Source organism: Bidens hawaiensis, unplaced genomic scaffold (assembly GCF_021521415.1).
Source record: "Bidens hawaiensis isolate Kalapana, Puna unplaced genomic scaffold, B.hawaiensis_p1.1 tig00028485_1, whole genome shotgun sequence".
Classification (NCBI taxonomy): domain Eukaryota; kingdom Viridiplantae; phylum Streptophyta; class Magnoliopsida; order Asterales; family Asteraceae; genus Bidens; species Bidens hawaiensis.
In genome coordinates this window covers 105,162-122,495 of record NW_027494653.1, presented here as the reverse complement: position 1 = coordinate 122,495, position 17,334 = coordinate 105,162, and positions in this window count along the sequence as shown.

Sequence of the window (17,334 nt, the reverse complement as noted above, 5' to 3'; positions counted from 1 at the left end):
AGGTGAATTGGGTTTTCGGATACGGGTTTTGGAAAAGGATGGGTCGGGTTCGGGTGATAGGGATCGTTTGCGTTTGTGAACGGAAAGTGTGGTGGCGGTTTGTGAGATGGAGAGGAGGTGGTGGTGGTGGGTTGAATGGAATCTGCAGCGAGGTGGCCGGAATTTATGGTGGCCGGAATTTATGGTGATGGTGGTGGCTTAGAGAGAAAGAAGAGAGAAAGGAGAGATATATTAAAATTACAATTATGCCCATCACATGTCTGGCACATGTCATACTTAACTGAGTTTTTCTAACCCAGTTAGCGTAAAGGACAAAACTTGTAGGAAAAAAAAGTTTAAAGTACACCGCCTGCAAGGAAACTTAGAAAAGGACACGAACCGTAATTTGGCTTTTTTTAAAGGACAAAATTTATAATTCTGTCTTTTTTTAAAAAATAATTAATAAAACAATTATGTAAAGTCCAACATGGAGCGTATATTGGTTGGCTACATATGCGTCGATAAATTAGTTTCGATTATCTCTATTTTTCTAGCATATAAATTAAAAATAAACACTAAAAAATCTATTTTATAAATAAAATAACTTTAAAAAAAAGTTAATAAAAAAATTGTAAACTCCAATATGGAGTGTATATTGGTCAAATTATCCAAGTGTATGACAATATGATTCATACTACCCTAGCTCATAGCGAGTTTTTTTTACCAAAATAGGGTGGGTGAAAAAATTATTTACCAATATAGGTGATTTGAAAAGTATTTACCAAAATAGGTTAAAGTTAATTTTTTCTCACTCCTAAACCTATTGAATACAAATATTTACATATAAACTTCATAAGGTCAAATATGAAACAACATCAAATACATTTTATTTTTAACATGAAAACGGCGAGAACTGATTTGTAGTTATGATTAGGTTTATTTTTATAGGTGTTTGCTGCTTTTTTTTTGTTCGTATTTGCTAATTTTCAATTATGAGACGTTATAAGTATTTGCTGATTTATATTTTGTTGTTATTATTAGATGTTTTCTTTTGCTGTTATAAGTATTTGCTGGTATATGTTGTTATTATCTTATTCTTGATTTTGATTCTTTTGTTGTAATTTTCAGGTTTTTTTTTGTTATTATAAGTCATTGTTTATGTAGATTAGTATTGTAGTTGATATTGTTTCTTACGTTCTCATTTTTAAATAAATTGGCATTATTTCCTACGTTCTCATGTTAATATCAAAATGTACATAAACCTTCACCGGTCAAATATATTTTCTTAATCAGAAATTTAAAAAATGAACTTTCTTTCTAAAAAGAATCATTTTAAACTAAATAAATTCTCCTTTTCTTGCTCGTCATTTTAACACTGTATTATTAAACATATAAATATTAATTAATTGTTATTTATGATTATAAATAATTGTTTTTAGATCATTTAAATAAGTTCTTATTTAAATGTTTTCTTTAGTCTAGGAATATCGTAGCACTAAGAAAAAAAAATTTATTAAGACCTAAAAAAATAATTTAACAAAAATTTAAAAACTTGGGTTTTTTTTTATAAAAAACAGTTGTCTAAGCATATTTTTTTTTGAAGAAAATATTGTTCATTTTTCTAAATAACTAAAATAAAGAATCTAGAAAAACTCACAAAAATTAAATCGTAATATGCCAAAAAGATATTGATACATCAACGAAGAATAAAAATGAGTGTCGATACCGGTTTCGATAATACGATACATGTACCGACATTGTTCGGTCGGAACCGGTTAGATCATTCGTGAAGGTACATGTGTGGTACCAGAACTTGTATAACTTACGTTTCAAAAAATACTATGTTTTCAACAAAATTTACACCTAAACGGTAAGAAAAAAACCTATATTATTTATACTGGCCTTTCTTTTAATATATATTAGAAAATAATATAACATCTATGTGTAAAAAATACACATGACTAAACCTATGTATAAGAAAAAAATTTATATAACATATTTCAATATGCTTTTTAAATAGTTAATTTAAAAGTTCATAGTTTAAAAAAATAGTTTAAACACTTACGGCTGTTTTTTTTAATTGTTACGATATGACCAAAATTAAGAACAAGAACAAAAAGATATTTATAAATACCAACCACTTAATTTTATATTTTATAAGTATAATGTATTTGACATTTTTAGTTTTTATTATGAAATAAATGTATTTAATAAGATTAGAGTAAGAAAAAAATAACTTTAACCTATTTTGGTAAATACTTTTCAAATCACCTATATTGATAAATAATTTCTCCACCCACCCTATTTTGGTAAAAAACTCGCGTATAGCACAACTCACAATATTGTAAACTCTAATATGGAGTATATATTGGTCAAATTATGACAATATGCTTGATATTGATTAATATGTGCACTATAGCACAAGGCGCCAGATCATAACTGACAATGGTCAGTTTTGTTTGTTTGTTGACCAATACGCTCCATATTAAACAATGAAACATATTGATGTCAAAATAGGAAGAGAGGTGTTTTAATAGACGAAACCTTTTTTATTTTGATCAATAGCTAAAAGAGAGTACTGCTGGAAGGGATTACTGGAACTAATATTCTTCATCTACTTCTGATAAACATTCATAATTATTAACAAATTAGAGACAATCTAACTAACGTAAGGTATCTCAAGTGTTAGGCAAAACAAATGATAGATCATTTAAGGAAAATAAAAAGAAACACATGAAAAACCTAACATATATATTTTTTAATGGTCATTTTAACTACTAATAATAGGAATATTTGTTTTAAATACTCGTAACTTTGACTCATTGGTAGATAGTACTCTCAACTTACGAATTGTTCCCCAATACTTTCAACTTTTAACATATTTTCTTCTGGCACTCTCGGAGTAATAAGACACTAACTTAGTTAGAGTTTGGAGGTAAAAAATGTCATTTTTAAAGTTCAAGGGATTAAATCAAATTTTATTTATTATATATTTCAAACACTACACTCAATCTGCCCAATCTCCTCAACAACTCCGGTCCATAAACTCTCATCTTTCTTAATCACCTCTCTATCCATCATTGCTTTCTTGATCTCTGAACCCAGTTCAGATAGTTGTTGGGTGGGTTCTGGTGGTTCTGATGTGAGCTTCTTCTTCTTCTTTTTCTTCTTCGGTGTTGCAGAGGATGGTGTACATAGCGGGGGGTTTTGGTTTTGTTAGTGGTTAGTATGATGTATGTTGAAATTGGAAAGTGGGTTTAGGGTTGATTTGAATGGTGTTGGGTATTTGGGATGATTGATGATGGGTTTTGTTGCAGGTGGGAGTGAGAATTGGTTGAGGGAGAATGCCATGTTTAGGTTCTACACAAACCAGAAATTGGATTTGGGCATTTAGCTGCTCTTGAACCCCATAAGATATTGAAAGTTTGTGTAATAAATAAAATTTGATTTAATCTCTTAAACTTTGAAAAATGACATTTTTACCCCAAACACTAACGGAGTTAGTGTCTCGTTACTCCGGGAGTGCCAGAAGAAAATATGTTAAAAGTTGGGAGTGTTGGGAAACAATTCGTAAGTTGGGAGTGCTATCTACCAATGGGTCAAAGTTATGAGTATTTAAAACCAATATCCCCTAATAATACTATAATATACCAATGCCTATCACGATACTCGAACCCTCAACCTTCAAAAAAGAAAGTATCTTATAATTAATACACCAATATATTATTGGACTAAATGCCATTGGTTAGCATATTATATGTTGATGTACATCTTGAATTCCTAGTCATTTGAAAAAGCATACAGAAAACAACGATATTTCGTGTCAAGGCACATGAGCGCAAGGTTTTCTTTCACCGGCACATTGGTAATTTGCAACTTTGAAATGTTATGTTAATAAGAATAAATATAAATAAAAATCAATATTGAGACACCAAAAGTCCAAAATACTTTAATTCAAAAAAGGATGTTTTGGGTTTAAGTCTCACTTAAGACAAAATACAGGGGGTTCAAGTTGGGCAAATATTTTCTCACCTACAGAGGGTTCAAGTTATGTTTTCTCACCTTCTATGAGTGGAACGAAAATAATTGGATGGATCAGCGGCCCTTTCAATAATTCCAATATGATAGAGATCACGTAATCTCTTAAAATATTTGACTGACTTTGTTTAAGATAAACAACCCCTTTATCTTGACTGAAAAAGGTTTAAGATATTCACCTGTGATTTTCTGTTCTGAATGATGTGGTGATCTTATTTGGAAACCTTTATGAATGAATGATTGATTAACCTATGCTAAAATAGGTTTATATAAATCCTCGGATCGTCTTTTAATCCGGCTACAGACCTTTAGTCTGGGTTTGATAACTTTAAACCTTGAATGATCTTTTGTTTGAATAAAATATCTTTGATATGAATTCCTTCTCTTTGTTTGCCAATCATGTGCTATGTTTCTTTTTCAAGAAGAAATGTCTATGATATGTTTATTCTTCAAGAAGAAACGTCATTTGTCTATAACCTTGATATATAAAATCTCATGTTTCTTAATTATGAAGAAACACTATTTTTGACTATATCCTCTGTAGGTAAAAGCTTATCTTTCTTAATCACGAGGAAATAATATTCTAGCTATAACCTTTGTTTATATAATTTTGTATTTCTTAATAATTAAGAAATCTTATTTAATTGTTACTTTTTACTTGATCAAGGTCTAGGCTATACCCCCAACTAAGGTCTAAGCCTTGAAATAATGATATTTTATTTGGGCAGAACCCCTGCCTTGCTTAGCTAAATAATTACCTAGACTTTCGGAAGCACTTCCGTACATGCACGAATATTGGGGTATTCTTGATCTAGTTTTCTTGGCATACAAATCGAGGCAACGTTCGGGGTTGCTGGTCGTGTACGCACTTCGAGGTAGAATGTTGGGTTACTTTTGGGTGGCACGCACTTCGAGAAAACATCGGAAATTTGGCACGGATTACGAGGTTCGGCACGCCAAATGATGCTCGGCACCCAAAACTATGTAGAGAGAGAAAGTATTTTAGAGAGAGAGGTTTTGGTGTGTTGTGAATGTGCCGTGAACCCTTCTATTTTTAGTTGATTTTAGGTCCCATCGTGTATCGCGGTGACTCATGTAGGTCAGAGAGTGTCACGTGTCACCATGTGGTGGACACGTGTCATGATTCGTCAGACCACGTCATCGCGTATCGCGATACCTCCTTGGCTATGCCCATCGCGTATCGCGATGGGTTAAGATATCAGATATTTTCGTTTTAATCCTTTTACTTTACTAACTCTTCATGTCTTGTCTTAGCTTCCACTTTCCAAAAACAATAAGGAGGCTCTAAAGCGGTTCCCGACGATGTGAGCGTGCGAAGTGCGCCACATTGCGCCAATCGCCCTTCGCCGTCGCCGTCGCCATCGACGTCGTCCTCGTCTTCTCCCGAGGCCGAGCACTTGCCCGTGCGCGTGCGCGTCGGGTGCTCTGCACCTTCCGTTAGGATCACTAGGTGCATGCTTTGCATAAAAAAATATTACTATGGAAAATATCTTCCTTATAAAGAGCTTACATTTCTTTATCTTTATTACTTTTCATGTGGGATGAGATTTATATTCCTTATTTATACCCATGTGGAATGCTTCCATTTTCTTCCATATTTCCATGTGGGATGGATTCTTTTCTCCATTTTCTTAATATGGGATTAAACTTGCTTATTTGTATTTCAATTTCCTTAATTCCCTAAAATGAAATGTTTTTATTTCATTGGTAGAAAAAAAATGATAAAAGGTGGGATTGTCATTAGTCATTTCGTTAGTTATGATCGGCAGTGGCCAAAAGGTGATAGTTGAGATTATTTAAAACCAATATATTATTTTAAAAGTGGTTGTAAATTGTTATCGACACAATGTTTGATTAAATAAACTAAGAACAAACACAAATCCCTTCAACAACCTACAACACTTCCACTTAACAAAAAAATTCGTCCTAATTAAGGGGAATATTAACTTAGGGTTTCTAATTGTTAGATGAAGCAAAGAATTTGATAAAAATGGAGAGAAAAGAGTTTCTCAAAGCTGTTTATTATCATTATAGCGTCACTTCAAATGGCGGATTCCAATTTTTACCCATTTTAAAATATAAAAAATAAATAAATCTACAAAACTTCATAATACAAAAATTATGCATAAAATATTAAAAACGTATACATTTTAATAAAAAATAAATTTTTAAAAACTTAGTTTTTACATACGATCATAAAATTTTCGTCAATATAATTCATAAACTATTATAACTTCTATTATATTTGATAAGAATAAAAACTAATTAATAAATTAAATGTACTTTTAATACATAACAGTAACTAAACTACAAAATCTATAAATACAACAATTACATACAAAATAATAACAAAATCACAAACAAAACATCATACTAGAAAAAATATAATAAATTAATAATTCACTAAAAAATGAAATGATAACACACGACGTACCCATTTTAGATAGACGTGCAACTAGAATTGGCCTATAGAAATTCAAATACATCAATTTATTAAAAGCTCAATTCACTATCAAGCATCATCATCATCATCATCATCATCATCATCATCATCGTACTTAGTAAATCCCACAAATAGCAAAGCTATGGTAGGGTCTGAGGAGGGTAAAATGTAGACCCTTACCCATACCACGTAGGAATAGAGAGGTTGCTTCCAGTGAGACCCTCGGCTCGATAGTAGGTTTACATAAAGCTTTGGACATAAGGCACATAACATTTAACCATTGGGACACCCGCCGATTGGTGCATGTACCTTTATCTTTCAGCCATAAACACCACCACGTGATGCTTGATTAACCTGCTGCCACTTTTAACGTTATTTTCACGAAATTAGTAAATAACGTCAAAGTAAGTGAAATTTCACTTTGCCCACACATAATAAATATTTTAAACAACAAAAAACAAAATGTTGGGCTACATTAATTGACAGACACATGAGAGCCCATTTTTGGTGATCCATTAAACAACATATACGTTCTACATCACCAACTAACCATAACAACTCAATACGAACGAAGATAACACAAACCATATAAATTTCTTTATTAATTCATATATATTAAGACGAAAATTCGCATCTTGAATAACAAAATTTTGGGTCACGTTAACTACTAGACCAATGAGACCCATTTGAGATATGAACAAAAAACAAACCAAACTATACTTTAACTACAACTAATAAATATAACATATTTTATAAGTTCATGTAACCTTTAAGTTTAATACCTAAACACATCCTACATGAAAAATATACATAAAAAATAATTAAAAAAAACAAGTATTAGCAAAACTAGAAGTAACCCGCGTAACACGCGGGCTAGAAGCTAGTTTAGTTATATAAAAGGCTATAAATGTAAATGTAGCATTAAGAAATAAAATTAACTAAAATAAAATATCATCTTGTGAGAACCGATTTAGACTCTTGATCAGTTGGTTCAATAAAATATTTGGGGTCAAAGTTTCAAAATTTCCAACCTTATCCGCTACAAACTAACCATCGAAATTCGAAAGAATCAGGATCACAAAGATATCCATCTGGCTTATATAAATCAACCCACGAACTATAAGGCCCCGTTCCCGGTGCCCTACTTTGGCATTTTATTTACCGATAAACACATTTCTAAATATCAGAGTTAATTAACACTTTCGCGGAATAAATAAAACTTCAATCATTCGTACAAACATTCAAACTTGTCTTTTTAAAAACATAACATAAACATCTTATTTAACACCATGACAAATCTTTCTGCAGATGCCAACTTCTTCAGATCCTGCCATGTGTCTCTCTCAAGCTAATTTCTTTAGTCTATTAACCTGTGTGCGTACTAAAAGTCAGCTACGCTGAGTGAGTTCTAGTTAAAAAAGGTAACATACAATACATTCACATACTTACTTATACGTATCCGTAGATACATATAACTTACTTAACTTGCTTATCTTTCTTTTCGTACATACATAAGTATATACTTTCTTTCTTTCTTTCTTTCTTTTATTCTTTCTTTGTTTATTTTATTCTTTCTTTCTTTCATACTTTCATATTTATCTTGCTTTACATACATACTTTTACATTTTAAAGAGCCTTTCGCCCTATAATCTCACATATATTATTATGGTCTGCCACCCTTAAAGAGCCTTTCGCCCTATAACCTCACAAATATTATTAGGATCTACCACCCTCCTTCACAAATATTATTAGGGTCCGCCACCCTCTTACCGTCCATTCATACTTACCTTCCTTTTCTTTTATATTTATATAATTTCATACATATTCTTAATCTTTTCTATATCATTCATATATCATACATACATCGTTCATAGACATTCATATATCATACATACATCATTCATAAACATTCACATAGCAGACACTTACCACTTAAGGTAAGTGTATTAACTAATCACATCGAGTATGCACACAACCCCGAAACATAACAAGGAAGTGGGGCTAGAAACTTACCTGAGCTCGGTTCCTTTCCGAGTTAATGGTAACTCCTCTCTTTAACTGGGCGCGGCTAACTGTATAACAATTACACGTATCAATTAACTATTACTACCCATATCGTACTTCTAGTTTAATATAGCCCTCAACGAACGGGGTTCGGGGCAGTGCCCCTGGCAGCGGGGTCTAGGGGCGGCAACCTCTAGCAGGTCTAAGGGGCAGAGCCCCTGGCTGGGGTCGAGTTGGTTAAGCATCATTCGCCATCCCATTCATTATGACGAATGTTTCCATTAAAGGTCCTTAACACAAATTTCATTAAAATTCTTAAATGATTATTTATTTGCTATCTCATTCGTTATGACGAATGGTCTCTGGTTAAACATCATTCGCTATCCCATTCATTATGACGAATGGTTCCATTCGTTATAACGAATGGTTTGATCTGAGATGAAGGAATGAGTAACGAATGACTAAGGCCATTCGTGATTTCTTTGAGATGAATGAAAGGCTCATTCGTTATAGGAGCACATGAATGTATCTATAACGAATGGTTCCATTCGCTGTTTCCTCATGGCGAATGACTGGATACCGAATAAATAAGGCCATTCGTGACTTCTATATGGCATAGCGAATGAGCATCAGACTTATCCAATCTTTGACTCGGATGTCAAAGTCAAAATCGTCAAGAACATCGATGGTCAACAGGTACCAGATCTACGATTAACCTTCAAATAACGATGAACCAACACAAATTTGGTATCCTTTTACTCGGATTTACAGCACCTACTAACCCTAATCACCCAAACATCAAAACATTGCATTTTAATGATGTATTTGATCTTCGTTTAAAACCAGTTTTGGTTTGATTAATTAACATATCAAATGTTAACAGATTTTGCTGTGAATCATAGAGTTTGTTTCGTCTTTATCAGTTGTATAGATCTAGGAATACTAAACGAGCCGTTTATAAGTTTTCTTATAAAACGTACCTCAAACGAATCGGTTTCACGAACACGATCTTGTCTTGATGTACGTATTGCTCGTCACGAGGCTCTACCACCGACAAGCTCGGGTTTTTTACTTCGGATCTTAGTTCGGGATATAGGAGGTGTTTGTGTGTGTGTTTTGAGTGTGTTATGGAGGCTAGATGATACGAATGAGAGTTTAGGGTTTTAGGAAGGTTTAAGGGGTTTATATACCCTTAAGCCTGTGAACCTAAGGCCCATCATTATCCCTTATTCCATCTTTTATGATCCAAGCCCACACTCAAATATTTCATTTATCTAAACTGAATAATAACACGTTATTATATAAACGAAATTTCTTTTATTTATTTTTATTAAAAGTAGGATGTTAAACGAACCCACCGCAAATTCTATACTCAGGAGATGCTATCATAATCCGTCGCCTCTCAGCTCTGTTCCGACTTAAAACACGTCTGGTAATCCGCCGCCACGCCTTCTGGATTCGTCGCCTCCGTTATTGAACTATCATTATTATCTCGCCGTTTGCCATCCTAAGTATGAGGGACCATTCACGGCATCTATTCCTGTTATGACTATGCCTAAATACGAGTCCCGATCTACACTACTTGATTGTTCCGACGACTGTATCATTCACAACATGGAAGTTATTTTTCTTGGAAAATAGTAATAAAAGTAATAAAATTCTTTTGTTTTGTTTGTTTTTGCTTATAGTGTTGTTCCACATGCACACGTCAACACTCATGCAAATTGTTCATGTAATGGCTCAAATACCCAATTAGTGATTAGTAAACTAATTGTTGGATGCCTCACAGTGTTACATGTACACATTCTTATTTTAAACAAAATATAAAATCTTAGAGGCTAACTTAGATCATAGATAGGAGAATGAAATATAATCATGAGTTATTTCTTTATGTGAGGTACAAGAGCAGTTGTCCAAATTTTGATAATATGAAGTACCTAGATATGAAAATTCAAGAATTCATGTGTAACTAATTTATGAAACGACATTATTAAAAAAATATTTAATAATTCTAAAGTCGTCGTCATGGGACAATCAACTAGTCAACGAATCAGACAACATAGATAGATTTTTGTAAATCTAATTTACTATATAACTGAACTATAAGTTCTCGTATCGATTAAAGACGAGTTAATTGTTTTGCCGTTTGCGTTACTTAATTGTCTAAGGTACGGTTTCTGGTTTCTTTCATTCATAGTATAAATTATATTCCGTTACTTCGTAGTACGGTTTCTGTTTTCATGTACTCGTAGCATTAATTATATTCCATTTTATATTCGGTGTCCGTCAGGTTGTAGTGAAAAATTTTCGTTATCTTTCGGTTATAGTTTGAGTTCTGTTTAATTGGCATATAATATATTTTAATCATTTTTGTAGCATGCAATAGATTATGTATTTTGTACTCATTATTGCATGTTCAATTAGTAGCATTTTTGTTTCATAATTATATGAAATTAGCTTTTGTACTTTGTCACCTGAGCATATCTGAAATGTTGTATGGACGTCAACGGCATGCACTTATCGTGACAACGCGTAATAAAATTTCACGACATCTCTAGCTTATGCTTGCGTAGCACTTTGGCCCCTAGAGGCGTATAGATCGATTTTAGCTTTGAGTTTGTGTTTGTTTTATGGAGATGGAATAATGGGTGTACGCCACGCTCACCATCTCATAGTTGCATGGACTAGCTAGCTGTGTATCAGTCTGTTCTGTTTAGGCTTGTGGTTGCTTTCGTCCCATGTGACTTTGAGTTTGATATGTGTAGTCACGTGGTTTGATGTGTGTATATGTTATGATATGTTTCCGATATGGTTCCATATGCGTTTGATTATGTTCTAGCCCAAGTGTCGAATCATACCTCCGAATTTGATTTAGTATATGTTTCAGTAAAAAGGTTGGTTTCAAGTAAGAATTAAAGTCCGTATATTAATTTTCTTACATATGTCCTTAGTTGTACTATTGTTCTTTCCATTACCAAGCAAGTTTTGTCTCAACCGTGTTTTCTTTGTCTGTGTTTTCTTATTTATTCACTGGTAATTCGGGAAATCAGGGAATTCGTTATGAGAGAAAAATGAAGTTCAAGAATTAAAACTTTTATTGATTTTCTTTTATTTTAGTATTTAGTAAATATGACTTAGGAATTTCTTTCGGTTTGTTTTAACTTGTTGACTGACTTTGGTTTCTCTTATTTTCTTTTAAATGGATTGTGTTTGGTTTATGATATCTGTAATAGCGACACGTCAACCTGCTCCGAGTTGGGGTGTTACAGTTATGGTATGACTCTTTCCTGTAGAAAACTTAAACAGTAAATAATTAAAAATGTTAGTTAATGGGTAGACGTCGGGTTAGGATTCCTCTTTTCATCTTCCGTGTGTTCCATAAATCTTTATCTTTTTCATCACACGTATATCGTACTTTCAGATGGCTCCTAGAAGACGTGTGAACCACAATGACGAGAATAATGATGCGAACATCTCTTCTCTTGCGACCGTTGTTACTAGAGCCGTCAACGCGACTGTTGCAGCTATAGTCCCTAACATAATACAACAGTTGCAGCAAAACAATCCCGGAGGCAATAATCCTGGTGGAAAAAATGTCACATCCCGAAAACATTTAATTTAAACAGTGCTTACCCAATGTCATAGGATTTTCAATATGACACGAATGCTTTATTTTGATTTCGAAATTCCAGTTGGTTACTTTGATGACTACAAGGTTACTAATGGAAATTTTCTTTTTACAGACTTAACCGATTTTGATATTAAAATTTCGATTACCCATTTTATTTTTATTAATGATTTACATGCGTGTAAGATGTAATTGTTTATTTATCTCAATGTTTCTGCTAGTTACGTTGAAACTTTTTCAGAGATTTATATTTGTCAAAATTTTTAATATATTGATATTCAAAATTTTCGTTTATCTAATATTCTCGAACCCAATGCGTTATCAATTTACATGTTCATATATCTTGGTTAAATGCTACTTTTACCTACCACTTTATTCTCGACCTCATAATTTCAATTACATGTTAGCGTTCATAATTCTAATTTCATTACCTCGTTTATTTCGTTTTCAACGTCATTTACTTGGTTTAGACCACAATGATTTCATTTACTTGACTTAGTGTTTTTCGCGTTGACCTTCACCTGAATGGTCTAGCAATATGTTTTGTAATGTTTTTACCCTTTTAATTTATTGTTTTTGATTTTCAACCGTTCTATATGAGAATTTTATTTATTTATCTAATCTCTATGTCTTTAAAACCACACAATAGGGCAAGTTATGAGGAACATCCGGTGATAGAGGTAATTATGGGTCGACACGTAATTATCAAAGTTCTCGCATGAAAAATATAATAAGTCCGGTTTGTGAAATAACTCGGAACTTGGAATGATTTTGGGCAACGGGACAAATGCAATATGATAAGGACATGGTGGATACGCCGCTAGTACATCCTATATATAAGTGTCCTTGTCATATATTCTATTTGTGGCGTTCTTTCGGGTCATTCAAAGATCGGCGTTATCATATTTCGATTATGTATGTATAAAATTGTTATAATCTCTTCCAAAAGTTGTAAGTCCTGTTACATTCATTACTTTTCAAACTTGAAAATCCGACCCGTTTTAAATTTTTGGTTTTTATTTATAAATATATGTATAGATATAAATATATATTTCAAGTTTCATCTCATGTATTTTTATTATGTTCGTTAACCGACTTGATTTGATGTTTCGAGGTATTCGTATTATTCGAATACTGGATATATAATTATCATTCATTTGTTTAATAACAATTATGACATTTAATAGTCACTATTCGTTCTTTTTATATTTCGTATGGTTCATTAATGAAACTACAAGTTCAAACATGCATACTTAAACGAGTCCCGAACTATTCGGGTATAACGTGAACATAATCTGTTGGGATGAGAAAGCACCAAAGGAAGATCAGAATCTTCACAACCTCCTTGGAAAATGGCTAAGTATGAAAACCGAGCAAACTTGGACTTCCGAGCAAACTTAAACTTAGTCAAGCAAGGTATATTGCTCTTCGAGCAAATTTATCTTCTGGAATTCTTCTTAAGTGTTAGTTCGAGCAAACTACACTTCATCAAGCGAAAGTTGTTCTTCAAATTCAAGCAAGGTTTGTTTCAGAGCAAACTCTTGACTAAACCAAGCTAAAACCAAGTATTTTGGTGGATCGAGCAAGGTTTATTCATAATAAACAGTGGTCCCAGTAAACTTAAAGGAAGTTGATGAAGAAATTACTTAAGGAATTCTAACGAGCAAGGTTCAACCTCGAGCAAGCTACAGTGTTACCAACACACTCAGATTTGTTCAAATAAGTTACATAACAAAAGGTTGAAGGGATCTCTTACGAACAAGTTTGCTCGTAGGACGTTATCGAGCAAAGATTGATATGGTCAAAAGGATTGAAGTCTGCTTGATGAATATTTTCTAAGGAAAATATTCTAAGTAAATCTTACTCGGAGAACTGTACACCAGCGAACTTAATTCTTACCAGGTCTGCTCGACAAAGACAAAAGCTGCAAAGCTTACTTGAAGACCTGTTTACACTTAGAAAATTTTGTAATACGTTTGAATATGTTTAGTATCAATTATTAAGGTTTCTAAAAGGAATGTCAGGTGTCAGGGCAGGCCTATAAAAGGAAACTTTAGGGCACACCTATGACAGAGAGGATATTTTGGGTATTATATTTTAGACTGACGCATCGAATCATTACTCGTTTATAATAAGAAATTAAAGAAAGACAACATATATTATAACGAGTAATTGAAGCATTTGACGGGTGAAAATATTATATTATATTTTATTCCTTTGTTCTTATCCAAGTGGCGGTGGAGTAAAGACCAAGACACAAGACTAGTATAAATAGATGATTTAGATAATTTGTTTAGGTCATGTGTGCATTATGAGATTTTTCATTGTATTGGAGAGTTTACCCCTGGGGAAGAGCTCTCCCCGAGTGGCCGTTCCTTTTTATATATGTGTATGTATGTATGTATGTATGTATGAGTGTTCTTAATGAGAATCATTCTATTAATGAAATCATGCTACTACATTTGTCTTTTGTGTTTCGATTACAATTGTTCATCCTACTTTATTGATTATTGTTAATCGAATCAAACTCTCCACATCCATCCATTATTATCGTTCAAGAGTGAATACTAGTTACGATTCGATCCAAGATCCGAGCTCGTTTATCACCGTTCGACACACTTCTGCACCGGGGCTCGGTTCCTGTCAGGAGACAATGGACACTGAGAGAATATAGTGATTTGACGGCTGTCTTAATCCTGTAAGGAAAGCTTCCATAAATCCATACATTCCACCTATAAACCCTAATTGATTTTTTTATCCTTCACAATACTAAATGGAAATCTTCTGAGTTTCTTCGTGTGTGTTACTTTTTATGTCCGTTGAACAATATTTAGAGTATTATTGTTTCCGCATTTAATATTCTTTTGTTATTTTCACAAAAACAGTATGTCGTAGCCGTCTTATCGACACATTTGTGTTGGTTACGATAGTGTGTGAGTGAGCGATTAAGTGAGATATACGGGACCGACATGTGGTATCAGAGCTTGTTTTGCTGATTTTATGAAGAATTATTGCTGAATATTATTGATTTTGAAGATGAAGAATGACGTCAGCTGACAGCTGTTCCATTGGCTTTTGATGTCAGCTGCCCTGTTTTTCATTTTTCCCAGATCTACAATATTTTGGAGGTTTAATAGTATTCTCTTCTCAGATCTATATTAAAGTTCTTTCCTTTGTTACAGATCTTGCTCTTATCCATCCTGATCTATCAGATCTGAGGATTTAGTCCACAGATCTGATTGTTTTTCAAATTGCTAAGTTTTTATTTAAGTTTGTTAAGTTTTTCATTTAAAAAATACTCTAAAATACCAAAAATATGCTTGGATCAATGGAAGAGCAAGAGGTTTCTACTAACAAGATTTCGAGGCTGTTTGGACAGGAAAACTATATCTAGTGGAAGGTGTTGTTTGAAGCTGCCATTTGCTAAAATGACGTGGAGATGTGGAACTCCATAAAAAATAGACCACATGTTCCTGATGGGACTAACAGAATTCAAACTGTAGATCGACAATTGAAAAATAAAGATGACAGAGCTTTATCAATGCTGAAGTTAGGTCTATCATGGGATATCTTGACTAGTGTGGCTCATCACACTACAGCTAAAGAAATGATTGATGCTGTGGTAGAAATGTTTGAAGGTAACACCGAACTGAAGGATATCAAGAAGAATAGATTGAAGCAACAACTAGACCGTTTCAAGTTCTGGGAAGGTGAAAGACTGAGGTCTGTGTTGCAGAGGTTCGTGTCAGAACAACTGATCTGGCTATCACTGATTTCGATTTGAACAAGAAGTTATTGTCATCTCTATCGGGTGAATGGTACACGGTGAGCAAGTGTATCAAACAGAAACCTGAATTTTCTTCTTTGAAGCTAGATGATGTTTTATGCTTTTTACAAGCAGCAGAGCATGAGATGATAGAGAACAACATGATCAAAGAAGACAAGCCAAGTTTTCAAGTGTCTAATGCCCTCACTGCACCCATGGAGAATTTTTGTACAAAGAATCAACAGCAGAGTCCCATAATAGAAGATCCAAGTGAATATGGTGGTGAGACACCAAGGGGTTTTGTTGCTGGTAGTTCAAAAAATCAAGGTGGGCAATCAAGATTTAATGTCCAATTGATTGATGACAATGATACATCCTCTATGGCCCATGGACATGCTCCTTATGGTGGTGGAAAATTTAATCAAGGAAATGAGTATCAAGCTCTATATTCAATGTTTACTGAATCCTACAATGCTTTTGTGGCTAAGAATCTGATTCATACTAGTGTGGTTCAAGAGGATCTTGAACAAATTGATGCTGATGACTTAGAGGACATGGATCTAAAATGGCAAGCTGCTTTGCTAGCCTTGAGAAGCAAGAGGTTGTTCAATAGAACTGGAAGGGCCTTTGTCTCTGTTCCAAATCATAGAATAGGTTTTGACAAGTCAAAAGCAATATGCTACAACTGTCAACAGCCAGGACACTTTGCAAGGGAATGCAATCAACCTAGACAGTTCCAAAACAATCAGCCAAGAAACCAGTTTCAATATCAAAATCATAATCAGGGTCAGCAGAGGCAATTCGACAACAACTACAACAACCAAAAACAATAAATGTAAGTCCCAAATCTTGATCTTTCATTATGATATCAACAACCTAATGTTATTGCGGAATATAACATCAAGCGATTCAAGATAGACAAGTATAATATGCAAGACACGAGATAAAGCTTCAAAACACACGTTAGATTAACGTCGGGTGCTTAAGCTCAAGGTTACACACAATACTCGTTCACCACAACACAATGAACGTCCAACCTATAAACCCTATACATTATGTCTATATATAGCGAAACCAACAATCTATCCCAACACTAAGCCCAAGCCCACCGAGATCACAATGTGATCTCAGCTTACATACACAAACACGACACAAGCTAAGCGAGATATTAACTAAGTACAAACCACGTTAATACAGACTCAACAATCTCCCCTTGGTTTGTAGCTTTGTTTTTGAATCATGCTCCATGATGTCAAGGTCTGCATCCTTTAATCCACCTGCCCAAAAACCTGTTTTGATAATAGAAGCTGCCATTCCAATATATTCTTTCGTAGCGTCTTCAAAAAGTGGATCAGCAATGATCTAAAAAGTGCTGAGAGTCTTGATGTCTCTTTCTCTAAATTTAAGCAAATCCCTTGGATCGACAAACCGGTATTGACCTTTACCCTTTCGAAG